This window comes from Lissotriton vulgaris, chromosome 1_1 (assembly GCF_964263255.1).
Source record: "Lissotriton vulgaris chromosome 1_1, aLisVul1.2, whole genome shotgun sequence".
Lineage (NCBI taxonomy): Eukaryota > Metazoa > Chordata > Amphibia > Caudata > Salamandridae > Lissotriton > Lissotriton vulgaris.
Window position 1 is genome coordinate 133,686,035 of NC_141685.1, and position 23,585 is coordinate 133,709,619.

General features: G+C 45.6%; 1 pseudogene; it reads left to right on the forward strand.

Moving 5' to 3' along the window:
* The first annotated feature begins 10,791 nt into the window (after positions 1-10,791).
* LOC147737783 (protein-L-histidine N-pros-methyltransferase pseudogene) lies at positions 10,792-20,978 on the forward strand (annotated as a pseudogene).
* Positions 20,979-23,585: the final 2,607 nt, after the last annotated feature.

Sequence of the window (23,585 nt, forward strand, 5' to 3'; positions counted from 1 at the left end):
TTTCAAACACGATTATGTCGGAAGAAGAGTCTGGGAGAAGAGCTGCTGCTCTCGCTCTCTTTTGCAGGAAACCTAGCGGTACGACAAATACTGGCAACATCAAAGCCTCTGAACCAAAAAATCAACCGATAGAAGAAAAAATCAGAAGATTGGAAAAATTAAAACGCGCAGAAATATCAAAATGGTGGGAAGCTATTTCCCTCCAGAACTATGTAGACCAATCTATGGTACCCCGTGGTTTGAGAATTTTCATCACACCCACATATGAGACACCCAACCCGCTGATGCTAAAAGAGTGGTCAGAACACTCAGCCAGTAGTTCCAAAGGTATGCTAGAGATACTAATCAAGTATGCTTGGATAGACAGAGAGACACTTCTGAAAGAGATTGGTGATATAATCTCAGAGCTATCCACACTTATGGATGAAGAAACACCCAAAAAAACTCTTGATAGTATGAAGGAACGTCTTACAAAACAGGAAGATGAAATTAAATTACGAAAACAACGCAAAATGAATCGTGATTATGCTGACTATGATTGCAGGAGAATACTAACCTTTAGCCGCAAGTATGATCACCTATACAAAAAAGACAACGTTCCAACTGGCTCTGTAAATACGAGTGGGACTCCTAATAACAATCAAACCATCAGCGATACTGAATCAGACATCACAGTGGAAAGCGCGTCAAGCGATGAAGTTGTCCGTAGAAAGAATTTTTTAGACGAATTCCGGGTGATGCAGGAAAATCGTCACAAAGAAAAACAGCACCAAATGGAGTATGCCTCTCCAAAACCGAGAGGACGAGGTCGCGGAAGGGGCAAAGGCCGAGGAAGAGGAGAAACCGCAAGAAAAGACTCAGACAACATTGGGAATACCGACAAAACAAAGGGCGCAGTGGGAACCAGAAAGACACGCTCAAACAAGAACTACTAATGGATGCAAAAACGGTAAACAAAACTGTCGTTAATTTATCCAAAAGGCTGATATCTGATTTTGACAAAAAGACACTGTGCTTGGGTCTCTCTTTTTGCCCCACCACGGGTTTCAATTTTACTGACACCAGAATAGAGGTTTTCAAATTTGTGCGTAAACTAAAACTAAAAAAATGGCACAAATTAAAAAGATTGGGTCAAAATACCAATACCCATAACAATACGAGATCCAGTTCCTCAAATGTAATAATTGGTGAAGTTGACACACTTCTAGCTATATCCAACCTTAATGACAACAACGATAACACAATAGATGATCAGATTACCACTACCACTCAATGTCTTGATGATATGAATTTGACACAAGATGCACCAGCCAAAACTAACTTCAGGGTCAAATCGACCTATATACCTATACTTCCACATGACTGTATAGATACTTTCCATGATTGCATTATCAAGGGGTTGGTTGGTTTACGGAAAAAGAAAAACACTAGGAGGTACAGAGGGTTCAAACACAACCTCTCATTTACCCAAAGAAAAGCACTCAAAACACTATATGAAGACACCAATATAGTGATACGTCCAGCTGATAAGGGCGGTAACATTGTTATTTTGGACCGAGAGGCTTATATTGACGAGGCACAACGACAACTCAATGACACTAACTTTTACATACCTGTCAACATTGATGTATACAACCAAAGCATCACAAGCATTTGGGAGAAATTAGAAACATGGAAAGACAAGGGGCTCCTTGTTTGGGAGGAATATTGTTACTTGAAAAGAGATTTCCCGAGACTCCCTATTCTATACCTGTTACCAAAACTGCACAAACATGCCACCAACCCCCCCGGATGCCCCATAGGGTCCTCCATTGGTAGCATCAGTGAAAATATTTCAAAATATGTGGACCATTTCCTTCGAGACTTTGTCACCACACTACCCAGTTATATCAGAGATACTAAGGATTTTCTCTGTCAGATTGAAAACATAACTTGGGAGTCTGATTTCATGTTTATTGTTTTGGATGTACATTCATTGTATACGATAATTAACCACCAACATGGTCTACAGGCATGTGATCACTACTTGAGCTATAGACCACTATGTTATCGTGAACATTCCAAAATGGTAATGGAAATGCTGCAATTTTGCTTGATTAACAACATTTTTTCCTTCAATGGCGCCATCTACAGGCAGATCAACGGTACTGCAATGGGGTCTTGCTTTGCCCCGAGCTTTGCGAATTTGTTTATGGGGTTTTGGGAGCAAGAAATCCGTACCAGTACCACCTTAGCAAGGGACTTTAAAAGGGTCATCGTGTGGCTTCGCTACATTGATGACCTTTTCATCGTATGGAAGGGAACCAAAACTGATGCAGAGAACTTCATCACCAAACTAAATTGCAACAAGTATAATATTCTCTTGTCAGGCAACGTCAGTAATATCCAAACTGAGTTCCTAGATGTGAAATTAGAGATAAAAGACCTCAAGATCTGCACTTCTCTGTACCGAAAGGCCACTGCAGGCAACAGTGTTCTTCATGCCCTCAGCAGCCTTCCTGAGGCACTCAAATGGAGTATCCCCTACGGGGAGCTGCTGAGGGCTAAGAGAAACTGTAATACCATTGATTCCTATTTGAGAGAGCAGAATATCATAATGACTAGATTTGAAAGCAGAGGCTATCCTAGCTGGGTTCTAAAGAAAGCTAAAGAGAGAGCCAATGGCATTGATAGATTGTAAACCCTTGAGGAACATCCAATCACTGACTCAAGTGAGAACGATGAGCCCACAAGACTGATATTGACCTTTAACTCTGAAACAGATAAAGTCAAAAAGATCCTCACCAAGAATTGGGAGATTCTTAAAACAGACTCCATTCTAGGTAGCAGCATACCAGATCGACCTACCATCACCTATAAGAGGAATAGGAATATACGAGATTTAGTGGTCAGAAATGACATCACGTTATATCCTAAGATCTCCCAGCATGGTTTGAAAGGTTTTTACCCCTGTGGCCACTGTAAGGCCTGTAAATACAGCAAATACAGGGGGTCTGTGGAATATGGTGGCATCACCAAACATTGACTCAATTCCTCACATGTAGTACAACTTTTGTTATCTATGCCATCGAGTGCACTTGTAAACTCTGGTATATTGGGAGCACCAGCTGTGCTGCCAAAAAAAGAATTCTCGAACATCTTAGAGCCATTTCTAACCATGACCCCAAATACCCTGTTGCACGTCACTTCGAACAACAACACTTTTCCAATACTGCTGATCTAAACTTCTTTATATTGGAACATGTCCCTAGGCATCCCAGGGGCCGTGACAGGGTACTAAGCCTGAGACAATGTGAATCCAGGCTCATAATTGAGTTTCAAACCAGATTCCCGGGGGGACTCAACATGGATGAGGAACTTGCTAGTCATCTGAGAGAATAAGGTAGACTATCTGTTAATGGCTCATGTTTTGGTTTTATTTTGTTTTATTTTATTTCTAGCGATATACAGTTACTTATTCTGAGACTCTTCTTCTGACAATGGAACGATATCTATATGCCAATAGATTTTAAGTATATGTGTTATGTCTTTTGTTCCACAGGAGGAAAGGAGGGGGCCTACCACTGGACTTCACTTGCACGGGCGCACCTATCCTTTGCACTCTGGGAATCACTGTTTTCTGTTAAGTCACACTCCGGTACACCGGCGCTAAGGTTTGACGACTGTCATCACTAATAACAAAGGAATATGTAATTTACAGGACTTGTTGACGTCTTTTAATCACTCTGTCCGATTAGCTTGATCTTCACTATTCGTGATCTGCAGTGTAAGATTAGTCTGAATCTGGGTAGACGAGTATCTTTTCTCATGAATTTTGGATATTTTCCATTGACAATTATCATGCTCTACTCTACACAAGTTGGAACATCTTACTTTGAATTTGTTTTGTAATTTACAACTTACGTCTATTGTAGTTTGGATTACCTTTCTAAAATATGCAACATATTGTCGATAGTATGATTCCGTGTCTAGCTTCATGATCATATATTTCACATTGATTCAATGCATGAGCGGGTGTGACACAACATGTTCATACCATGTTCACATTATAATATTTATGCGGATCTTTGTCAGACTCAGGTATTTTACATCTATTGTATGTCGGGACGAGTGAGAAATGATAAGATCAATTTCCGTAATGAGTAACAAACTCTTGATTTACGCAACAGGTAATCCAATATTGTTTTTGGGGGCAGGTTGTATGATTTCACGTATTTTACATTATTTGTTTTTTACGGAATTCACTGCTTATACCGTGATGTGCAACTAATAACATGCCATTCTATACCTGTCAATTGGAAAGTATAATTATGTTGACGTTAATTCACCATTCCAACATGTCTGCCATTTACTTGCTTACTAGTCCTATGTTTATGTTGGTATGTGATTGACAACGCTGAACTTTATTTAAATACCGGTGTCACTCGTGTTGGTTTACACGTGAACAAGGCTGTTGAGCTGAAATGCGTTGTGTGAATAAACTGCTTATCTTACACTTTGGATTCCATTGCCTGATTGCCTGAGAGCGCAAGACGAACTTTGTTTTCCTTGGATGTTGTAAAAAACCGGACTGCTTCGCCGGTATCTGCGCCAACTTTCTCGGGTCCCAGCACTTCGGAAGAAGCTTTGCTTTGTTGTATATATATATATATATATATATATATATATATATATATATATATATATATATATATATATATATATATATATATATATATATATATATATATATATATATATATATATATATATATATATATGAAGAAAGGCTCCTCCCCAGCCTGCTCTGCGCTCGCAGACACTGCCTCCACGCCAGCAAGGAAGAGGGACGGACCAGCAATTCAGCAAGATGGTAATTTTTATTGCAGATTTAAAACAGAACCAGCGACGCGTTTCGGGCGGAAAGCCCTTGGTCACGCTGCAACATGTTTACAATCAATTATGCTCTTTTTATAGGTGTATGCAGTGATTTAGGCGCCACCCCCTGGTGACGCCCACCATGATCTTGTGGTGAATAATAAACAGTGAAAATGCACTACCGCTGATATATGGTTGCTATTGCTGAATAGACATACAAGAAATTATCACTGGTTAAATCCAGTAAATCATCAACACATAATCAATTATATGCAAATCTACCAAGGTACAATCCTTTCCTGTTGAATTTCATTTAAGAAAAGAAATGTCTTTCATATGTGCAAATAAGCAATCTAATATCTTTAGCAGCAAAAATAGTAAAGTGCATGTGCCTAAAAGTGCATAAGTGATGAAAAAATTGTAATAAAGTGCAAGATTTTAGCGGGAAACATATGAAACTACCACTGAAACAATTATTAATAATTAGGCATCAGTTATCAATGTTTAAATACAAAAATTCATCATCCTAGTTACTAATATTTCTATTTGAAAGGTCAAAATAGAACAAGAAGAACCATTCTAACAGGAAGCTAAAAATTACAGTATGTATAAAGAGATTTCTAATTCATGTATATACATATCTATACACATCCCCACCTATATACCCACCACCCCACAAACCTAGCCTATTTTATAACAAGTGAATATTTCAATGGATTACTAGAATCCTATGTGTTTGTATAAAGCAAAATAAAGCAACATACATGGCAATAACTGTATATATATACACACCCCACTAAAAAACTATATACACACCCAACTAAAGAGCCCTCTCATAATTATTTACAAAGTATTTATCTGTGTCATTCAATATATACATATGCTCTTTCCTGTGCAACACTAAGCCCAAGATCAAAATAATATCAATATCAAAATTCTATACATGGTACTCACGAAATGGTAAAAATCACTGTACATTTAAAAGATAATACATTTTTATCGAAATATAGTACGTGATATGTGAATAAGAATGTATGAAAATTGTGTATATATAACGATGCCTAGTGCCTAAAAGTTGCCAAGTAAAGTGCATGGATGTCCCTATGGGTGAAGGTCGATGTGAGTTTCACCAGTTGTAATAGCAGAATAAGGGACATATATATGGGACTTCTAATAGGGAACCTAACTAGAAGAGCCCTGAATCAGAACACAGATGAAGGTGGAATCAGAGGCTGGCAAGGTCCAATGATTTTATAGAAAGTGATGCATCTCCTCAATATTGTTGAGCCCGTTAGGCCAACGGCTATCGAGCTCCAATATATATTTAGACTCCAATTTTCTAAGTTGGACCTCACGATCTCCTCCTCTTCTAGATAAAGGAACTGCCCCTATCACGAAATAGCTTAAACAACTAAGGTCTTTGTTGTGCATTCGTTTAAAGTGACGGGCGACAGGGTACGCGGGGTCACTATGCAAAATGGCCCTGAGATGCTGTAAAATTCGGGCGTGCACCTGGAGCTTAGTGCTTCCAACATATCTAAGCCCACAGGTGCACGTCAGAACGTAAACAGCATGATCAGTCTTGCAGTTGTAGTTGCCATGGATGTTTTTGGCAACTTTACTGAATGGGGTGTAGTACTGGGTGGTAGTGACCCCAAACTTACACACCCTACAACTGGAGCATTTAAAGAAACCGTTGGTTGGGCGAAGCCATGGAATTTTGGATTTCAATTCCGGTGTTGCTTTATCTAAATGGCTGCCCATGGTTCTAGCTCGCCTGAAAGTCACTGTGGGAGAAGAGGGCAACCTAGTGTTGAGAATGTGGTCGCTCATAACAATCGGCCAATGTTTGTTCAAAATTGACCTAATTTTTCTGTCTTCTCTACTGAACGTCGTGATCAGACGTGGGCACTCCAGTTGGGGTGTAGTTGTAGGAGGAGGTTCGATTTCCAAAGATGAGTCAGGGAAGAGACTCTCCCTAGATCTAGTCAAGGATTTTTTTAATGCAGTATTTAATATCCGCTCAGAGTAACCCCTGGCCCTCAATCTGGCCATGAGTTCTGCCAAGCAGGCATCAAAATCCGAGGGGGAGCTGCATATTCTTTTTAATCTAAGGATTTCACCATAGGGGATCCCCGAGATTGTGTGTCTGGGATGCATGCTGGAAGCATGCAATGTGGCGTTGCCAGCCGTCTATTTTCTGTGGAGGGTGGTGTTGACTATTCCATTGGAGACATATACCTCCACATCCAAAAATTGGATGCGATTTTCACTGATGTTGGCCGTGAAATGAAGGTTAAGCGAATTATCGTTGATGTCATCAATAAAACGCAAAGCTTCCTGTTTGCTACCCTTCCAGATAATAAAGATATCATCTATGTATCTTAAGAAGTATCTAACATGATTCTCCATCCATGTCTTGTGGCGCACTTTGAGGACCCGCTCCTCCCACCAGCCAACGTGCAAGCACGCATAGCTGGGGGAGAAGCAGGCCCCCATCGCCACGCCCCTTTGTTGCTTGTAAATTTCTTTCCCAAAAGAGAAGAAATTGTTGTTGAGGCACCATTTAATCAAGCCCATGATTATCTTATTGTGCTCATAATAATGGATGGGTCTACTGGAAAGGTAGTGTTGTACTGCTGCTAACCCTTTGTCATGATCTATGCTGGTATACAGCGATTCCACATCAAGCGAGATTAAAAGCATTTCATTTTCCCATTCTAGTGTGGATATTTTAGATAAAAAGTCACTAGTATCTCGGATGAAACTGGGAAGTTGTCTCACAAAGTCTTGTAAAAAGTAATCAATGTACTCTCCCACTTTCTCTCCCGCACTTCCAATGGCTGAGACTATCGGCCTGCCTGGTATTGGTTGTATGGATTTGTGCACTTTAGGGATGAGATAAAGAGAGGGTAAAATTGGAAAGTTCACATACATGTATTTGTGCTCTTCTGACGAGATGAGACCTTCCCTCTTCCATTGATTTAAAGACTTGTGTAAATTGGATATCGCTTTGTCGTAGTCCTTTTGGGTGCTTTTTATGTAACAAGCCGGGTCTTCTAATTGGCGTTTGGCTTCGTTGATGTAGTCTAATTTTGGCCAAAGAACCAAATTGCCCCCCTTGTCCGACCTTTTGATCACTATGTCTGGGTTGCCTTCAAGCTTTTTCATTAGTTTGTTGTAAGCCATCCTAGTGTATGTCTCTTTTTTACCTCGTTTGTTGTTGGTTACTGTGTACAATTTTTTGATGTCATTTGTGACGCAATCGTGGAAGATGTCGATCGCGTCCCTTGGCATAAGTGGTATAAATTTAGATTTACTAGTGAAAGGACTTAAACCTGCACCTTTAGGAAGGATAGGAACGTTTCTAAGACGATCTTGCGTAGAAATTTCTACTTCTGATTCTAAGTCGTCATTAGTTGTCATAAGGTCATTAGCATCAAGGAAAACATGTGTATCAGACGCCCTTAATGACATGCTCTCATTTTCTCTCCCAGTTTCTTCTTGGACGTCCGAATCTTTAGCTTTTTGTAAGGCAAAGTGCTTTTTTAATTTAAGTTTCCTTATAAAGCAGAAGACATCTACCCTGGTGGTAGTATAATCAAAATGTTGCATAGGAGAGAAATTTAAACCCAATGAAAGTAGTTGCTCTTCTGCTTTGTCAAGGACCACATTGGAGAGATTAATAATGGTATTATTTTTTATCGCCGTCTCCCCCATGTTTTTTTCTTTTTCTTTTGCTGTAGTTGTTCCTCGGCTTTGTTTCCTTGTGCGACGTCGTTCTTTCCTCCGTTTGTTCCTCCTTTGTTTGGTTGAGAGTTGTTCTGCCATGATCTCAGGGTTTGTAGCCTCTCGTCTACCACGAAATCCATTTCTTGCTGGATACTCAGTGTTTCCAGTCCATTTAAGTTTAAATCACTATTGGTGGAGCCTGATGATAGTGATTCCATGCTGGACGCACTCGTTGTTAGGGAGTCCGTCGACTGCATCATTTCATTAGCAGCATTGGATGTAGCTGGACCAGCACTACCTGCTGGTCGGGTGCTATTGGGATTGGAAGTGGAAACATTCTTCTTTTTAGTGTATGCCTGTCTTTTAGCCGAATTGTACTTTTTAGAAAAGGTAAAAATCCTCCCTAATCGATAGTCATCTGCGTCACGAGCAAATTTTGTAGCCTTGCGAGTTTTTATTTTTTCTTCGTGTTTCCGCAGTTGCTCATTCATGTTGTCGGTGAGTTTTTTAGTTTCTAAGGTGTTTTGGCAGGCATCAATTTCCATTTCCAAAGCTCTGATTTGTTCTAGCAGTTTGGCTCGGTCACTGGTGGCATATTTAATTAGTATACATACTAAGTTCATTGATGCAGCCAGGTTGCTCTCGCCCCACTCTTGAAGCATGGCTGGGTCTGGATTATCGAAGCTGGGAGCTAACAAAATCCTGAGTCCTCGGGGTACACGTCCAACTTCCTCGTATTTACTGAGGGATTTGTGCTCCCACCACTTGGTGCATTCCGCTTTACGTAGTTTCACTAGTTCTTTAAACAATTGTTTTAGATCTTTCGTTTGAGAATTGCCCACATCGCTTTGGTTTTGTTCTTGATTTTGGCCAGAAGGTGGCGCTGTGGCATCAAAAAGTGACAATGCGGCTTCCTCCCGCTGCTTGTCAATTTCATCTCTATCCATGTTGTTACAGTTCTGTTCCGCGTTATTGAAAATGACGAGCACAATTCTGACTCGTCCTTTACTGCTGTGTGAAAACTTTGTCACCGGACGGCATTTCTTTGAAACACTCACTCACCGTAGGTCCCGGGCGGGAACTGCTCCGCGTCCCACGTCCTCCGACGCGAATCCTCGGGGCTGCTCACACCGCCCAACCAAACCGGCAGGGGTTTCAGTTCATCCGGGGGCCAGCTGCGATGATTCCCAGGCGAGATTCAAACAAAAGGTGATTTGAAGCAGCTGCCGGCAGTAGACGAAGGGGTCCGTTACAGAGGCAAATCGACCTCCGTTATTACGTGAAGAAAGGCTCCTCCCCAGCCTGCTCTGCGCTCGCAGACACTGCCTCCACGCCAGCAAGGAAGAGGGACGGACCAGCAATTCAGCAAGATGGTAATTTTTATTGCAGATTTAAAACAGAACCAGCGACGCGTTTCGGGCGGAAAGCCCTTGGTCACGCTGCAACATGTTTACAATCAATTATGCTCTTTTTATAGGTGTATGCAGTGATTTAGGCGCCACCCCCTGGTGACGCCCACCATGATCTTGTGGTGAATAATAAACAGTGAAAATGCACTACCGCTGATATATGGTTGCTATTGCTGAATAGACATATATATATATTCACTGAAAAAACATAGGTTTCAGGCCTTATATAGTTAGGAATTAGCATATAAAAAACCTTTGAAATTCACTGAAAAAACCATAGGTTTCAGGCCTTATATAGTTAGGAATTAGCATTTAAAAAACCATTGAAATTGCTCCTATATAGTTAGTTGTACTAACTATATTTCGCGCACCCGCAATCCACTGCTGATGATGTCACATATTACATCATTCATGACATGGTCAGTGACATCACTGATGACATAATTCATGTGATAATATGATGCACCTCCTTACACTCTAATATAACCTTTGATACACCCAGTGTTATATATATATATATATATATATATATCGACGTACTTTTCTTGTGAAAGAAAATAGAAGCCACCATGGGGAGGTTCCAGGGAGCAGCCTTTATTCTCAAAGCAACAGGCAAATGCATTTCGGCCGCGAGGCCTTTCTCAATGCCCACAGTTGCAGAAATGAACACGCCTCCTACCCTCGGACTGCTATCAATATCCTGCTCAGTCCTGATTGGCTGTAGTCACTATTCCTCCCACTCCGGCCGGAGTGGGCTGCCCAACATGCAGCTCTCACCAGGTTGCTGAACTGCATGTCCCAGAATGCCACATTCCAGCAAAGGGATTTCAAGGTTCGAGACGTCCGCCTGTTCAAGTGTGTGACTGGCAGGTGAGTTCAAGAGTAGAGCGTGCCTCCATTTCCATCATTATCGAGTTAATAGTGCTCCCTCAAGTCCCCAAGCCGCAGCTACCTTAAACGCCCAGGTTGCGTTTATACGAGGCTCCGAATGACACAGCATCCGATCCACAGAGAGGCGGAATTGCCTCTACATCGCATCTCTTCCTTCTGGGGTCACCAGGTGTGCACCGGACAATCTGCTACCGCAGAAAACAATCACGCACCAGCCAGAGCTGCCGCTGCCAATGGATCCGGTGTAGCTTGCGCTGCGGGTTGCTTCCAAACCGTGTCACTGGCGAAACACGGTAATTGATATCGACGTACTTTTCTTGTGAAAGAAAATAGAAGCCACCATGGGGAGGTTCCAGGGAGCAGCCTTTATTCTCAAAGCAACAGGCAAATGCATTTCGGCCGCGAGGCCTTTCTCAATGCCCACAGTTGCAGAAATGAACACGCCTCCTACCCTCGGACTGCTATCAATATCCTGCTCAGTCCTGATTGGCTGTAGTCACTATTCCTCCCACTCCGGCCGGAGTGGGCTGCCCAACATGCAGCTCTCACCAGGTTGCTGAACTGCATGTCCCAGAATGCCACATTCCAGCAAAGGGATTTCAAGGTTCGAGACGTCCGCCTGTTCAAGTGTGTGACTGGCAGGTGAGTTCAAGAGTAGAGCGTGCCTCCATTTCCATCATTATCGAGTTAATAGTGCTCCCTCGAGTCCCCAAGCCGCAGCTACCTTAAACGCCCAGGTTGCGTTTATGCGAGGCTCCGAATGACACAGCATCCGATCCACAGAGAGGCGGAATTGCCTCTACATCGCATCTCTTCCTTCTGGGGTCACCAGGTGTGCACCGGACAATCTGCTACCGCAGAAAACAATCACGCACCAGCCAGAGCTGCCGCTGCCAATGGATCCGGTGTAGCTTGCGCTGCGGGTTGCTTCCAAACCGTGTCACTGGCGAAACACGGTAATTGATATCGACGTACTTTTCTTGTGAAAGAAAATAGAAGCCACCATGGGGAGGTTCCAGGGAGCAGCCTTTATTCTCAAAGCAACAGGCAAATGCATTTCGGCCGCAAGGCCTTTCTCAATGCCCACAGTTGCAGAAATGAACACGCCTCCTACCCTCGGACTGCTATCAATATCCTGCTCAGTCCTGATTGGCTGTAGTCACTATTCCTCCCACTCCGGCCGGAGTGGGCTGCCCAACATGCAGCTCTCACCAGGTTGCTGAACTGCATGTCCCAGAATGCCACATTCCAGCAAAGGGATTTCAAGGTTCGAGACGTCCGCCTGTTCAAGTGTGTGACTGGCAGGTGAGTTCAAGAGTAGAGCGTGCCTCCATTTCCATCATTATCGAGTTAATAGTGCTCCCTCGAGTCCCCAAGCCGCAGCTACCTTAAACGCCCAGGTTGCGTTTATACGAGGCTCCGAATGACACAGCATCCGATCCACAGAGAGGCGGAATTGCCTCTACATCGCATCTCTTCCTTCTGGGGTCACTAGGTGTGCACCGGACAATCTGCTACCGCAGAAAACAATCACGCACCAGCCAGAGCTGCCGCTGCCAATGGATCCGGTGTAGCTTGCGCTGCGGGTTGCTTCCAAACCGTGTCACTGGCGAAACACGGTAATTGATATCGACGTACTTTTCTTGTGAAAGAAAATAGAAGCCACCATGGGGAGGTTCCAGGGAGCAGCCTTTATTCTCAAAGCAACAGGCAAATGCATTTCGGCCGCGAGGCCTTTCTCAATGCCCACAGTTGCAGAAATGAACACGCCTCCTACCCTCGGACTGCTATCAATATCCTGCTCAGTCCTGATTGGCTGTAGTCACTATTCCTCCCACTCCGGCCGGAGTGGGCTGCCCAACATGCAGCTCTCACCAGGTTGCTGAACTGCATGTCCCAGAATGCCACATTCCAGCAAAGGGATTTCAAGGTTCGAGACGTCCGCCTGTTCAAGTGTGTGACTGGCAGGTGAGTTCAAGAGTAGAGCGTGCCTCCATTTCCATCATTATCGAGTTAATAGTGCTCCCTCGAGTCCCCAAGCCGCAGCTACCTTAAACGCCCAGGTTGCGTTTATACGAGGCTCCGAATGACACAGCATCCGATCCACAGAGAGGCGGAATTGCCTCTACATCGCATCTCTTCCTTCTGGGGTCACCAGGTGTGCACCGGACAATCTGCTACCGCAGAAAACAATCACGCACCAGCCAGAGCTGCCGCTGCCAATGGATCCGGTGTAGCTTGCGCTGCGGGTTGCTTCCAAACCGTGTCACTGGCGAAACACGGTAATTGATATCGACGTACTTTTCTTGTGAAAGAAAATAGAAGCCACCATGGGGAGGTTCCAGGGAGCAGCCTTTATTCTCAAAGCAACAGGCAAATGCATTTCGGCCGCGAGGCCTTTCTCAATGCCCACAGTTGCAGAAATGAACACGCCTCCTACCCTCGGACTGCTATCAATATCCTGCTCAGTCCTGATTGGCTGTAGTCACTATTCCTCCCACTCCGGCCGGAGTGGGCTGCCCAACATGCAGCTCTCACCAGGTTGCTGAACTGCATGTCCCAGAATGCCACATTCCAGCAAAGGGATTTCAAGGTTCGAGACGTCCGCCTGTTCAAGTGTGTGACTGGCAGGTGAGTTCAAGAGTAGAGCGTGCCTCCATTTCCATAATTATCGAGTTAATAGTGCTCCCTCGAGTCCCCAAGCCGCAGCTACCTTAAACGCCCAGGTTGCGTTTATACGAGGCTCCGAATGACACAGCATCCGATCCACAGAGAGGCGGAATTGCCTCTACATCGCATCTCTTCCTTCTGGGGTCACCAGGTGTGCACCGGACAATCTGCTACTGCAGAAAACAATCACGCACCAGCCAGAGCTGCCGGTGCCAATGGATCCGGTGTAGCTTGCGCTGTGGGTTGCTTCCAAACCGTGTCACTGGCGAAACACGGTAATTGATATCGACGTACTTTTCTTGTGAAAGAAAATAGAAGCCACCATGGGGAGGTTCCAGGGAGCAGCCTTTATTCTCAAAGCAACAGGCAAATGCATTTCGGCCGCGAGGCCTTTCTCAATGCCCACAGTTGCAGAAATGAACACGCCTCCTACCCTCGGACTGCTATCAATATCCTGCTCAGTCCTGATTGGCTGTAGTCACTATTCCTCCCACTCCGGCCGGAGTGGGCTGCCCAACATGCAGCTCTCACCAGGTTGCTGAACTGCATGTCCCAGAATGCCACATTCCAGCAAAGGGATTTCAAGGTTCGAGACGTCCGCCTGTTCAAGTGTGTGACTGGCAGGTGAGTTCAAGAGTAGAGCGTGCCTCCATTTCCATCATTATCGAGTTAATAGTGCTCCCTCGAGTCCCCAAGCCGCAGCTACCTTAAACGCCCAGGTTGCGTTTATACGAGGCTCCGAATGACACAGCATCCGATCCACAGAGAGGCGGAATTGCCTCTACATCGCATCTCTTCCTTCTGGGGTCACCAGGTGTGCACCGGACAATCTGCTACCGCAGAAAACAATCACGCACCAGCCAGAGCTGCCGCTGCCAATGGATCCGGTGTAGCTTGCGCTGAGGGTTGCTTCCAAACCGTGTCACTGGCGAAACACGGTAATTGATATCGACGTACTTTTCTTGTGAAAGAAAATAGAAGCCACCATGGGGAGGTTCCAGGGAGCAGCCTTTATTCTCAAAGCAACAGGCAAATGCATTTCGGCCGCGAGGCCTTTCTCAATGCCCACAGTTGCAGAAATGAACACGCCTCCTACCCTCGGACTGCTATCAATATCCTGCTCAGTCCTGATTGGCTGTAGTCACTATTCCTCCCACTCCGGCCGGAGTGGGCTGCCCAACATGCAGCTCTCACCAGGTTGCTGAACTGCATGTCCCAGAATGCCACATTCCAGCAAAGGGATTTCAAGGTTCGAGACGTCCGCCTGTTCAAGTGTGTGACTGGCAGGTGAGTTCAAGAGTAGAGCGTGCCTCCATTTCCATAATTATCGAGTTAATAGTGCTCCCTCGAGTCCCCAAGCCGCAGCTACCTTAAACGCCCAGGTTGCGTTTATACGAGGCTCCGAATGACACAGCATCCGATCCACAGAGAGGCGGAATTGCCTCTACATCGCATCTCTTCCTTCTGGGGTCACCAGGTGTGCACCGGACAATCTGCTACTGCAGAAAACAATCACGCACCAGCCAGAGCTGCCGGTGCCAATGGATCCGGTGTAGCTTGCGCTGTGGGTTGCTTCCAAACCGTGTCACTGGCGAAACACGGTAATTGATATCGACGTACTTTTCTTGTGAAAGAAAATAGAAGCCACCATGGGGAGGTTCCAGGGAGCAGCCTTTATTCTCAAAGCAACAGGCAAATGCATTTCGGCCGCGAGGCCTTTCTCAATGCCCACAGTTGCAGAAATGAACACGCCTCCTACCCTCGGACTGCTATCAATATCCTGCTCAGTCCTGATTGGCTGTAGTCACTATTCCTCCCACTCCGGCCGGAGTGGGCTGCCCAACATGCAGCTCTCACCAGGTTGCTGAACTGCATGTCCCAGAATGCCACATTCCAGCAAAGGGATTTCAAGGTTCGAGACGTCCGCCTGTTCAAGTGTGTGACTGGCAGGTGAGTTCAAGAGTAGAGCGTGCCTCCATTTCCATCATTATCGAGTTAATAGTGCTCCCTCGAGTCCCCAAGCCGCAGCTACCTTAAACGCCCAGGTTGCGTTTATACGAGGCTCCGAATGACACAGCATCCGATCCACAGAGAGGCGGAATTGCCTCTACATCGCATCTCTTCCTTCTGGGGTCACTAGGTGTGCACCGGACAATCTGCTACCGCAGAAAACAATCACGCACCAGCCAGAGCTGCCGCTGCCAATGGATCCGGTGTAGCTTGCGCTGCGGGTTGCTTCCAAACCGTGTCACTGGCGAAACACGGTAATTGATATCAATGTACTTTTCTTGTGAAAGAAAATAGAAGCCACCATGGGGAGGTTCCAGGGAGCAGCCTTTATTCTCAAAGCAACAGGCAAATGCATTTCGGCCGCGAGGCCTTTCTCAATGCCCACAGTTGCAGAAATGAACACGCCTCCTACCCTCGGACTGCTATCAATATCCTGCTCAGTCCTGATTGGCTGTAGTCACTATTCCTCCCACTCCGGCCGGAGTGGGCTGCCCAACATGCAGCTCTCACCAGGTTGCTGAACTGCATGTCCCAGAATGCCACATTCCAGCAAAGGGATTTCAAGGTTCGAGACGTCCGCCTGTTCAAGTGTGTGACTGGCAGGTGAGTTCAAGAGTAGAGCGTGCCTCCATTTCCATCATTATCGAGTTAATAGTGCTCCCTCAAGTCCCCAAGCCGCAGCTACCTTAAACGCCCAGGTTGCGTTTATACGAGGCTCCGAATGACACAGCATCCGATCCACAGAGAGGCGGAATTATATATATATATATATATATATATATATATATATATATATATATATATATATATATATATATATATATATATATATATATATATACACATTTTAACCTATAAGTCACTCTTATGGCAGGCCTCGAAAATCCTGAAGGCAGAGTGCTTGGTTTTGTGTGAGAGGGTGCCCTAGCATGAGCTGAGCCCCTCTGCAGCTTTCGGAAACCCTTCCTTATAGCTGTTCTATGATACAGCCATGGGCGGCAGTCAGAGATGTGCGTTCTATGGGACAGTCATTGACGCCAATTAGTTGTAATATAACTAGTGAGGCCTGGGTGAATCATTTTACAACTATTTACTGTGCCCCACCGGAATCTGAATTGACTCCTATCTCTGGCGACCCTAAACCACTAGATATTGACATTGCAGAGGTAACGGAGGCTATAGACCAAAGTCTTGGCAATAAAGCGCCTGGTCCCGACGGGCTGCCGATAGACTTGATTAAGTGGATCCCGGCATTCTGGGCCACCTTACTTTTGAACATTTTTAATAACCTGATTTAGTAAGGATTCCTGATACATGGGAAAGAAGCAAAATTGTACCAATTTTCAAAAAAGGCGACAGATCACTACCGTGTAATTATCGCCCAATCTCCCTAATAGACAACACCCTTAAAATATTAGGTCGAGTTCTTTAGTAGAATTCCACCCTTCTAGAGGGAGAAGACATGTACACACTGGTATACCCGGTAAATGTTTAAAAGAGCCTCAGCATCACAAAATGGATCCTGCTGCCACAGACACGAGTCTGACCTCCTGCTGCTGGATGAAACTCCGGCAGGGGAGGCTTGGACAATAGGTTTCCTGTCCAGGGAGGTGCCTGCACCTCCCCAGTATTGGGGTAGGGTGGGTTGCATTCAGTGAATGCTTTTCAGACACTGCCTGGGGCACACAAAGTGGCCCATGCATTTCCCAGTTCGAACCGGTTGCTGGGGCACTCAGCTCCAGCTCTGGTGTGAAACTGGACAAAGGGGGATGGGTATAGCCACCCCTCCCCAGGTCCTCCCATAGGTGGGACCCTAGAGTTAGTCCAACCCCTAAACTTAGTATAAGTATCGGAACCCAGTCACTGAGACTTTAGATTACCCTGGACGAAACTCTGCAACATATATCTTGGACCTTTGACATTCCATATCGACAGGAAGATGGAAGAAATCTCCCTTAGGGTCAAGGAGTGACTCCCCTGTTCAAACAGTCACCAAAGAAGCATCTTGCCAGTCTGCATTTTCAAGGCTCCTCACGGATCCCGAAGAATCTGCGACACAGGACACAGACTTCCAGACATTTCCTGAAGTTGTGCATTGGGCTACTTGTAGTCCAAGCCCTGAGCACCTTTTGCTTTGAAGATTGTGGGCCTACACTCCACGAGTGTTCCGTGGGCCCGCTTTCAGCATTTCCGCTCAAGGTGCCTTCGTGATCCCTAGTCCGTTGGCTAGTGGGTCCCCCTGAAGGAATCTACTTTGTTTCTATGGCTTCCCTGGTTGCCCCAGATGTGCCCTGACTCCCCTCCAAAGGGTGAGTTCCTCAGACCTCGCGGGTCTGCACCGAAGCCAATCTTGTCATCTTGTCATCTTGCGTGGGTTGCTGTTGCCAAGGCTTGTTAGGTCCAATCCAGATTTGTTGTTTGTTTCTTTACTCCTGGGTGGAGTAAACCGGAGCAATGAAATTCTGACATTTCAATTTCACTTATAATTGGTGATCATAACTAGCTCACTCTCAATAACTCACTCGCTAACTCTCTCACTCTCACTAACTAAATCTCACTCTCTCTCTCACTAACTCAATAACTCTATCTCACTAACTAACTCACTCGCTAACTCTCTCACTCTCACTAACTCTCTCACTCTCTCTCACTAACTCAAAAACTCTTTCTCACTAAGTCACTTGCTAACTCTCTCACTCTCACTAACTAAATCCCACTCTCTCTCACTTACTCAATAACTCTCTCTCACTAACTAACTCACTCACTAACTCTCTCACTCTCACTAACTCTCTCACTAATGTTATCACTCTTACTAACTCTCTCAATTTCTCACTATTTCTCACTAATTAACTCACTAAATCTATCACTCTCACTAATTAACTAACTTTCACTCTCCTGTTATTTATACCACCCCTTTAACAATAAACACCATAAAAAGCAACGATTAGAACAGGCAGATACAAGTTGCCAGCAATCAAACATAAAAAAAACTCAAATCATTACTTCTAATTAATAGGTTTTTTATCATCTTCATTTTGTATCATAACTAAACTAACAAAAATGCTTCTCACACTTCTTTATTATAACATTTCAGCATACTGCAGACTTCTGCACAACACAGCTTAAAAACAAACACAAACTCAATATCTCTGCCTTTACACTTATTAGTTGCGAAAGGCAAGACCTATTGGCTATGCCAATGCTTGTTTTGTTTATTTCAGCAGCATTACTTCTAGTGGGTCTTCTAGTGTCACTTTTTGTCACTATTAAATTAGCTTCACACATTCCCTTTATTGTTGGATTTTGAGACTCTTCTCAGCCTGGATCCAGAGCACAAGTTACCAAGGGGCTGCTGCAGGATCCTTGCTGGCACTGGAGGGGGCGTGCCTAGGCACCACTATTTGCATACCCAGAAGACTCTGCGGCAAACTCCAGATTCATTACTACAGGCGACACAGGCGTCTGTTTAATAGGAGAAGGAGCGGGTGTAGCTGTGCACACAAAGGCATTCTTGAGAGCAACTGACACGTCACCGGTGTAAAGTCATTCTACTAGTAGTAAGTTATATTTTTTATCGTGATTGCGCGAACGCTTCGTCAACTGACTAAGGTTTCTATAGCAGACTCGTTATCGCTGATCACGCGCACTCCGAGGGGCCGTGAGAAGCGGAGCTATCGCCAATTTTTGGAGGGTTTCTGTACAAGAAACTCTTAGTTTAGTTGAAATGAGAGTTAACTGGGGCGTTCGGGCCCTCTCGGCCGCTGAGGAGAAGAGGCTCCCGCAGGCGCCACCGGAAGGCGTCACATGGTGTCACGTGACGCAGTACGAGGCGACTCCGCGAAGAAGTGGGGAGGTGCAACGCTCCCTCCTGTCGCTAGAGGTCAGGATGCTCCGGAGGAACTCAGCGCGTCAGCAGCACTCTGCATACCCACAATCCTGTGCGCGCCTCACAATGCTGCTTTACTTTCATATAAATGCAGGGCTCTTTGTGGCATTGAAACGATAAAGAGCGGACATTTAAGAACGAGGGGCCAGAGTATCAGCCCGCTAGTGGGAAGGCACGAACCGTTGTTGTGCTGGCTGCTCGGCTATGTTTTATCGCTGCTGGCCCTGAAAAGGATGTGGACCGGCCAGCACCTGAGGAGCCCTGTAACCCTGTACATGAATATGATGAACCACAGCGAAGCCACCGACTGGAAGGAGAACCAGGAGTGGTATGTTTGTGAATCTCTACGACCAGTCGTTGTCCAGAGTTTCCTCCCGCTGGCTTTCCATACAACTATATCACTCTTTCATGTCATCTGTTTTTAGCATGTTTCTTTCTAGGACTTTAGTCAATGGGGTGCTTGGAAGAGGCTCAATGTTTGTGTTTCAAAGACTTCTTCAAATAAACCCAGACTGGAAATCTTACAGGCTTCTTGATTTAGGAGATGGAGAAGTTACGAAAGTCATGGGCCCTCATTTCGAAGAAATCTACGTAACAGAGATGTCGCAAACTATCATACTATGATGATAGGGTACTTGAAATGGCAGAACACAGGATTCCAATATGATGCAATCAGCTGCTTGAATCTTCTCGATCGCTGCGATCGACCTGTGACTTTATTGAAAGAAATCCCAAATGTACTGGAGCCAACTAGGGGCCAGGGGGCATATTATCAAGGGGGTTTATCTCCGCTTTTTTGGCTTTAAAAGCCAAGAAAGCGGAGATAAAATTATCTCCCTATTACCAAGCTGTCGCTAACACCAGTTAGTGACAGCTAAAAGGAGATAGCGACCATCTTGGGCCCCGCTTTGCATGTCAGTGATATTTATCACTAATGAGATGCAAAGTGGGCGTGCCAAGATGTTAGAGACTGAAAACAGTCCCTAACATCGCTATCTCCTATTACCAACTTTTGGAGATATTCGCGCTAAGCGCGAATATCTCCAAAAGCTAACACCTGCCCTGAGCAGTTCTTAGCCATGTTATCCAATGGGAGGTGGATAACATGGCTAAGAGCATTTGCTCGATAATGCATGAATATCGCTGACTTTTCAGCGATATTCATGCATTGCGGCCGTTTTTTATCGCATTTGCGATAAACCTTGCTAATAGCAAGGTTTATCTGCGATAAAAATCGCCGATGTGCGGCGATAATTTTTGTCTCTAAACAAGTTAGAGACAAAAATTATTGCTAGTTGTTGGTAATATGGCCCCGAGTCATTCTGGCACTGGTTCCTCCCTTTCACCCACTTGCACGTGGGTCATCTCCAAATTCAAGTGGAAAGTGGGAGGGGAGCAAACATGTCACCATTTCAAAGGCCAAAATAAAGATGTGTTTCCTCTTAGTGTGGCTGAAGGACATTGTTTTATACGGAATATTCAAACCCAAGAATCATCTTTCTTTTTTTATTATGAAAAACAAGTGAAGACTGGCACTTACTTCAAAGCATTGTTGAATATATAGCGTTTTGGCAAATGTTCTTCCATGTTACAAAGTAGTATTTCTGATCTTCATTATCAAGCACATGTTTTTAATTATGCCAATAAATGTTTTGGAGACGAGAAAAAAAAATAATAATAATAATTTGTATCCATTTAGGAATGTTTGGGAGCGGCCGCCTCGCATTTCACTGGGCAATAAAAACAACAACAGAAAAGTGGGGAAGAAGGGATGGAAATCGATTGACCCCGCTCCAAGTCTGCTGGAAAGCGTATTTCAGAGATCTGGGGGCAGATTTACAATAACCGCTCCATCCCTTTACATTCGCAGGGGTGCGCCAGTTATTGTGCGTCACGGCTTCGCCACCATGAATGCGCCGCCACGGGGCAAAACGGCACAGATGCGTGACACATCTGTGCCCTAAACGCGGCTCATTGCTGGAGTTGCGTCGCAAGCGTGACGCAGCTCGAGCAATGCTCTGGGGGCCCTGTCTGTCCAATGCTGCGTCAATCCTTATGCCTGCTTCAAGCAGGCGCAGGGTTTTGACGCAGCATGGACGTAAAAGTGACTCAGTATTTCACTCAGCCACTTTTAGGAGGCGTTCCTGCGCCTGAACGGCTCCTTCTGGCGCAGGGCTTTATAATGTGACGCATCTCCCAGATGCTTCACGTTGTAAATACCCCGCACCATGGTGCATCTTTTGCGCCGCCGCTGTGTCACAAAAGTGACGCAACGGCGGCGTAAAAGAGGCGCAAGGGGCTTGTAAATCTGCCCCTTACTCTACAAGGTGGAAATGTAACTTTTTTTGTATAAATGAGGAGGCATATAATCAAGGGCTTATCGGCAAGTTAGCAGCCAAAGTAGCGTGCTAACATCCGATATCACCAATTTCCCTGCAATAGCAATCGCAAAAAGCTTCGCCAAAGATGAAAACCGTCAAATTGCTAATGAGATGCAGAGTAGGCGTTCCCGTGCAAAAAGACGTGACAACACCACTTCTTAACATTCTCAACGACCAGCCAAATTCGACATAAGAACACAAAACATGTGATAAGGTGCGATAGCAGCAGGAATTTAACATCTGCTCTTACCTGGTGTAATGTCAGACGACAACCTGAACAAGACAGGGAGCGAGAGAGAGAGAGAAAGAGGGAGAGAGAAAGAGAGGGAGAGAGAGAAAGAGAGGGAGAGGGAGAGAGAAAGAGAGAGAGAAAGAGCGAGAGAGGGAGAGAAAGAGGGAGAGAGGGAGAGAGAGAAAGAGAGGGAGAGAGAGAAAGAGAGGGAGAGGGAGAGAGAAAGAGAGAGAGAAAGAGCGAGAGGGAGAGAAAGAGGGAGAGAGAGAAAGAGAAAGAGGGAGAGAGGAAGAGAGAAAGAGAGGGAGAGAGAGAAAGAGAGGGAGAGAGAGAGAGAGAAAGAGGGAGAGAGAAAGAGAGGAAGAGAGAGAAAGAGGGAGAGAGAGAAAGAAGGAGAGAGGGAGAGAGAAAGAGAGGAAGAGAGAAAGAGAGGGAGAGAGAATGCAGACACTGAGGACCCAGGCCTCACTGCTCACCTGCTACCACCGGTGTGTGTCCAACCAGGTGCCGGTATAGACTGCAGTCCACCAGTCCATTATCTGAGTCCAGAGTAATGAATGGCAGAGTCTATACAGTTGCACACGCCATCATCGCTTGCCCGCCCCTGCGCACACTGGCTGCTGCACCCCAGCCCCTCCCACCGCCCAGCGATAATTGCACGCCCTTGCGCATCCAGGCCTCACTGCTCACCTTCCGACCCCGTCGAGTCTCCAAGAGGGCCCACCACGCGTCGGTGCAAGCTTCAAGCCTGGGGCCCGTGCCCATGGCAGCCTCAGCATCATGCACCCCGCACCACAGGCCACCAGGTCACACACTTGAGTCTGGGTCTTGATTTCGCAATGGCAGAGATCATATCAGTGCACACGGCATCATCGCAGGCTGCACACCTGCTCAGCCCTTTAGGTCCCACTACCTCTGTTTGCCCTAGAGGCCTTGCCACGTGGCAGTAGACCCGCACTGCCCGCTGGCTCAGGCCTACACTGCAGTCCAGCAGGGCTCACCAAATCCTTACCAGTCCAGACCGCCAGGATGGGGTATCATCGCAGGCTGCACACCCGCTTAGCTCTTTAGGTGCCCCTACCTCAGTGCACTGAAAGTCACCATCCCGAAGCGCTGTGCCTCTGCCAGCGGCAGTGTATCCAGTGCCAGCAAGTCTGTGCCCCACAAGTCATGGACCCTTTATGATTGAGTCTCGTGGTGCGGACACCATCATGTCACCTCCGGCAATAGGGAATGTGATGTGGTAGGGCCCTAGTCCCTCATGCATAAATAATAACCACATGGATACACCCAGATAGAGAGTGGAAATGGTGTCCAGCACGTGCGCCCTGCCCTTTTAATTGGCAGGGACACATGTCCTGTGAAGCATGTCCCGGATGGGTGTGGGGTGGGTGTAAACCAGCCATGAGGGAGTGGCTGTGACATGCTGACAACTAGACCTGTGATCAGCAGATCACTACAGGGAAGACCTGGGACATGAAGCGTTGTTGCCACGCCTGTGAGGGTAAGAGGAGTGGGCT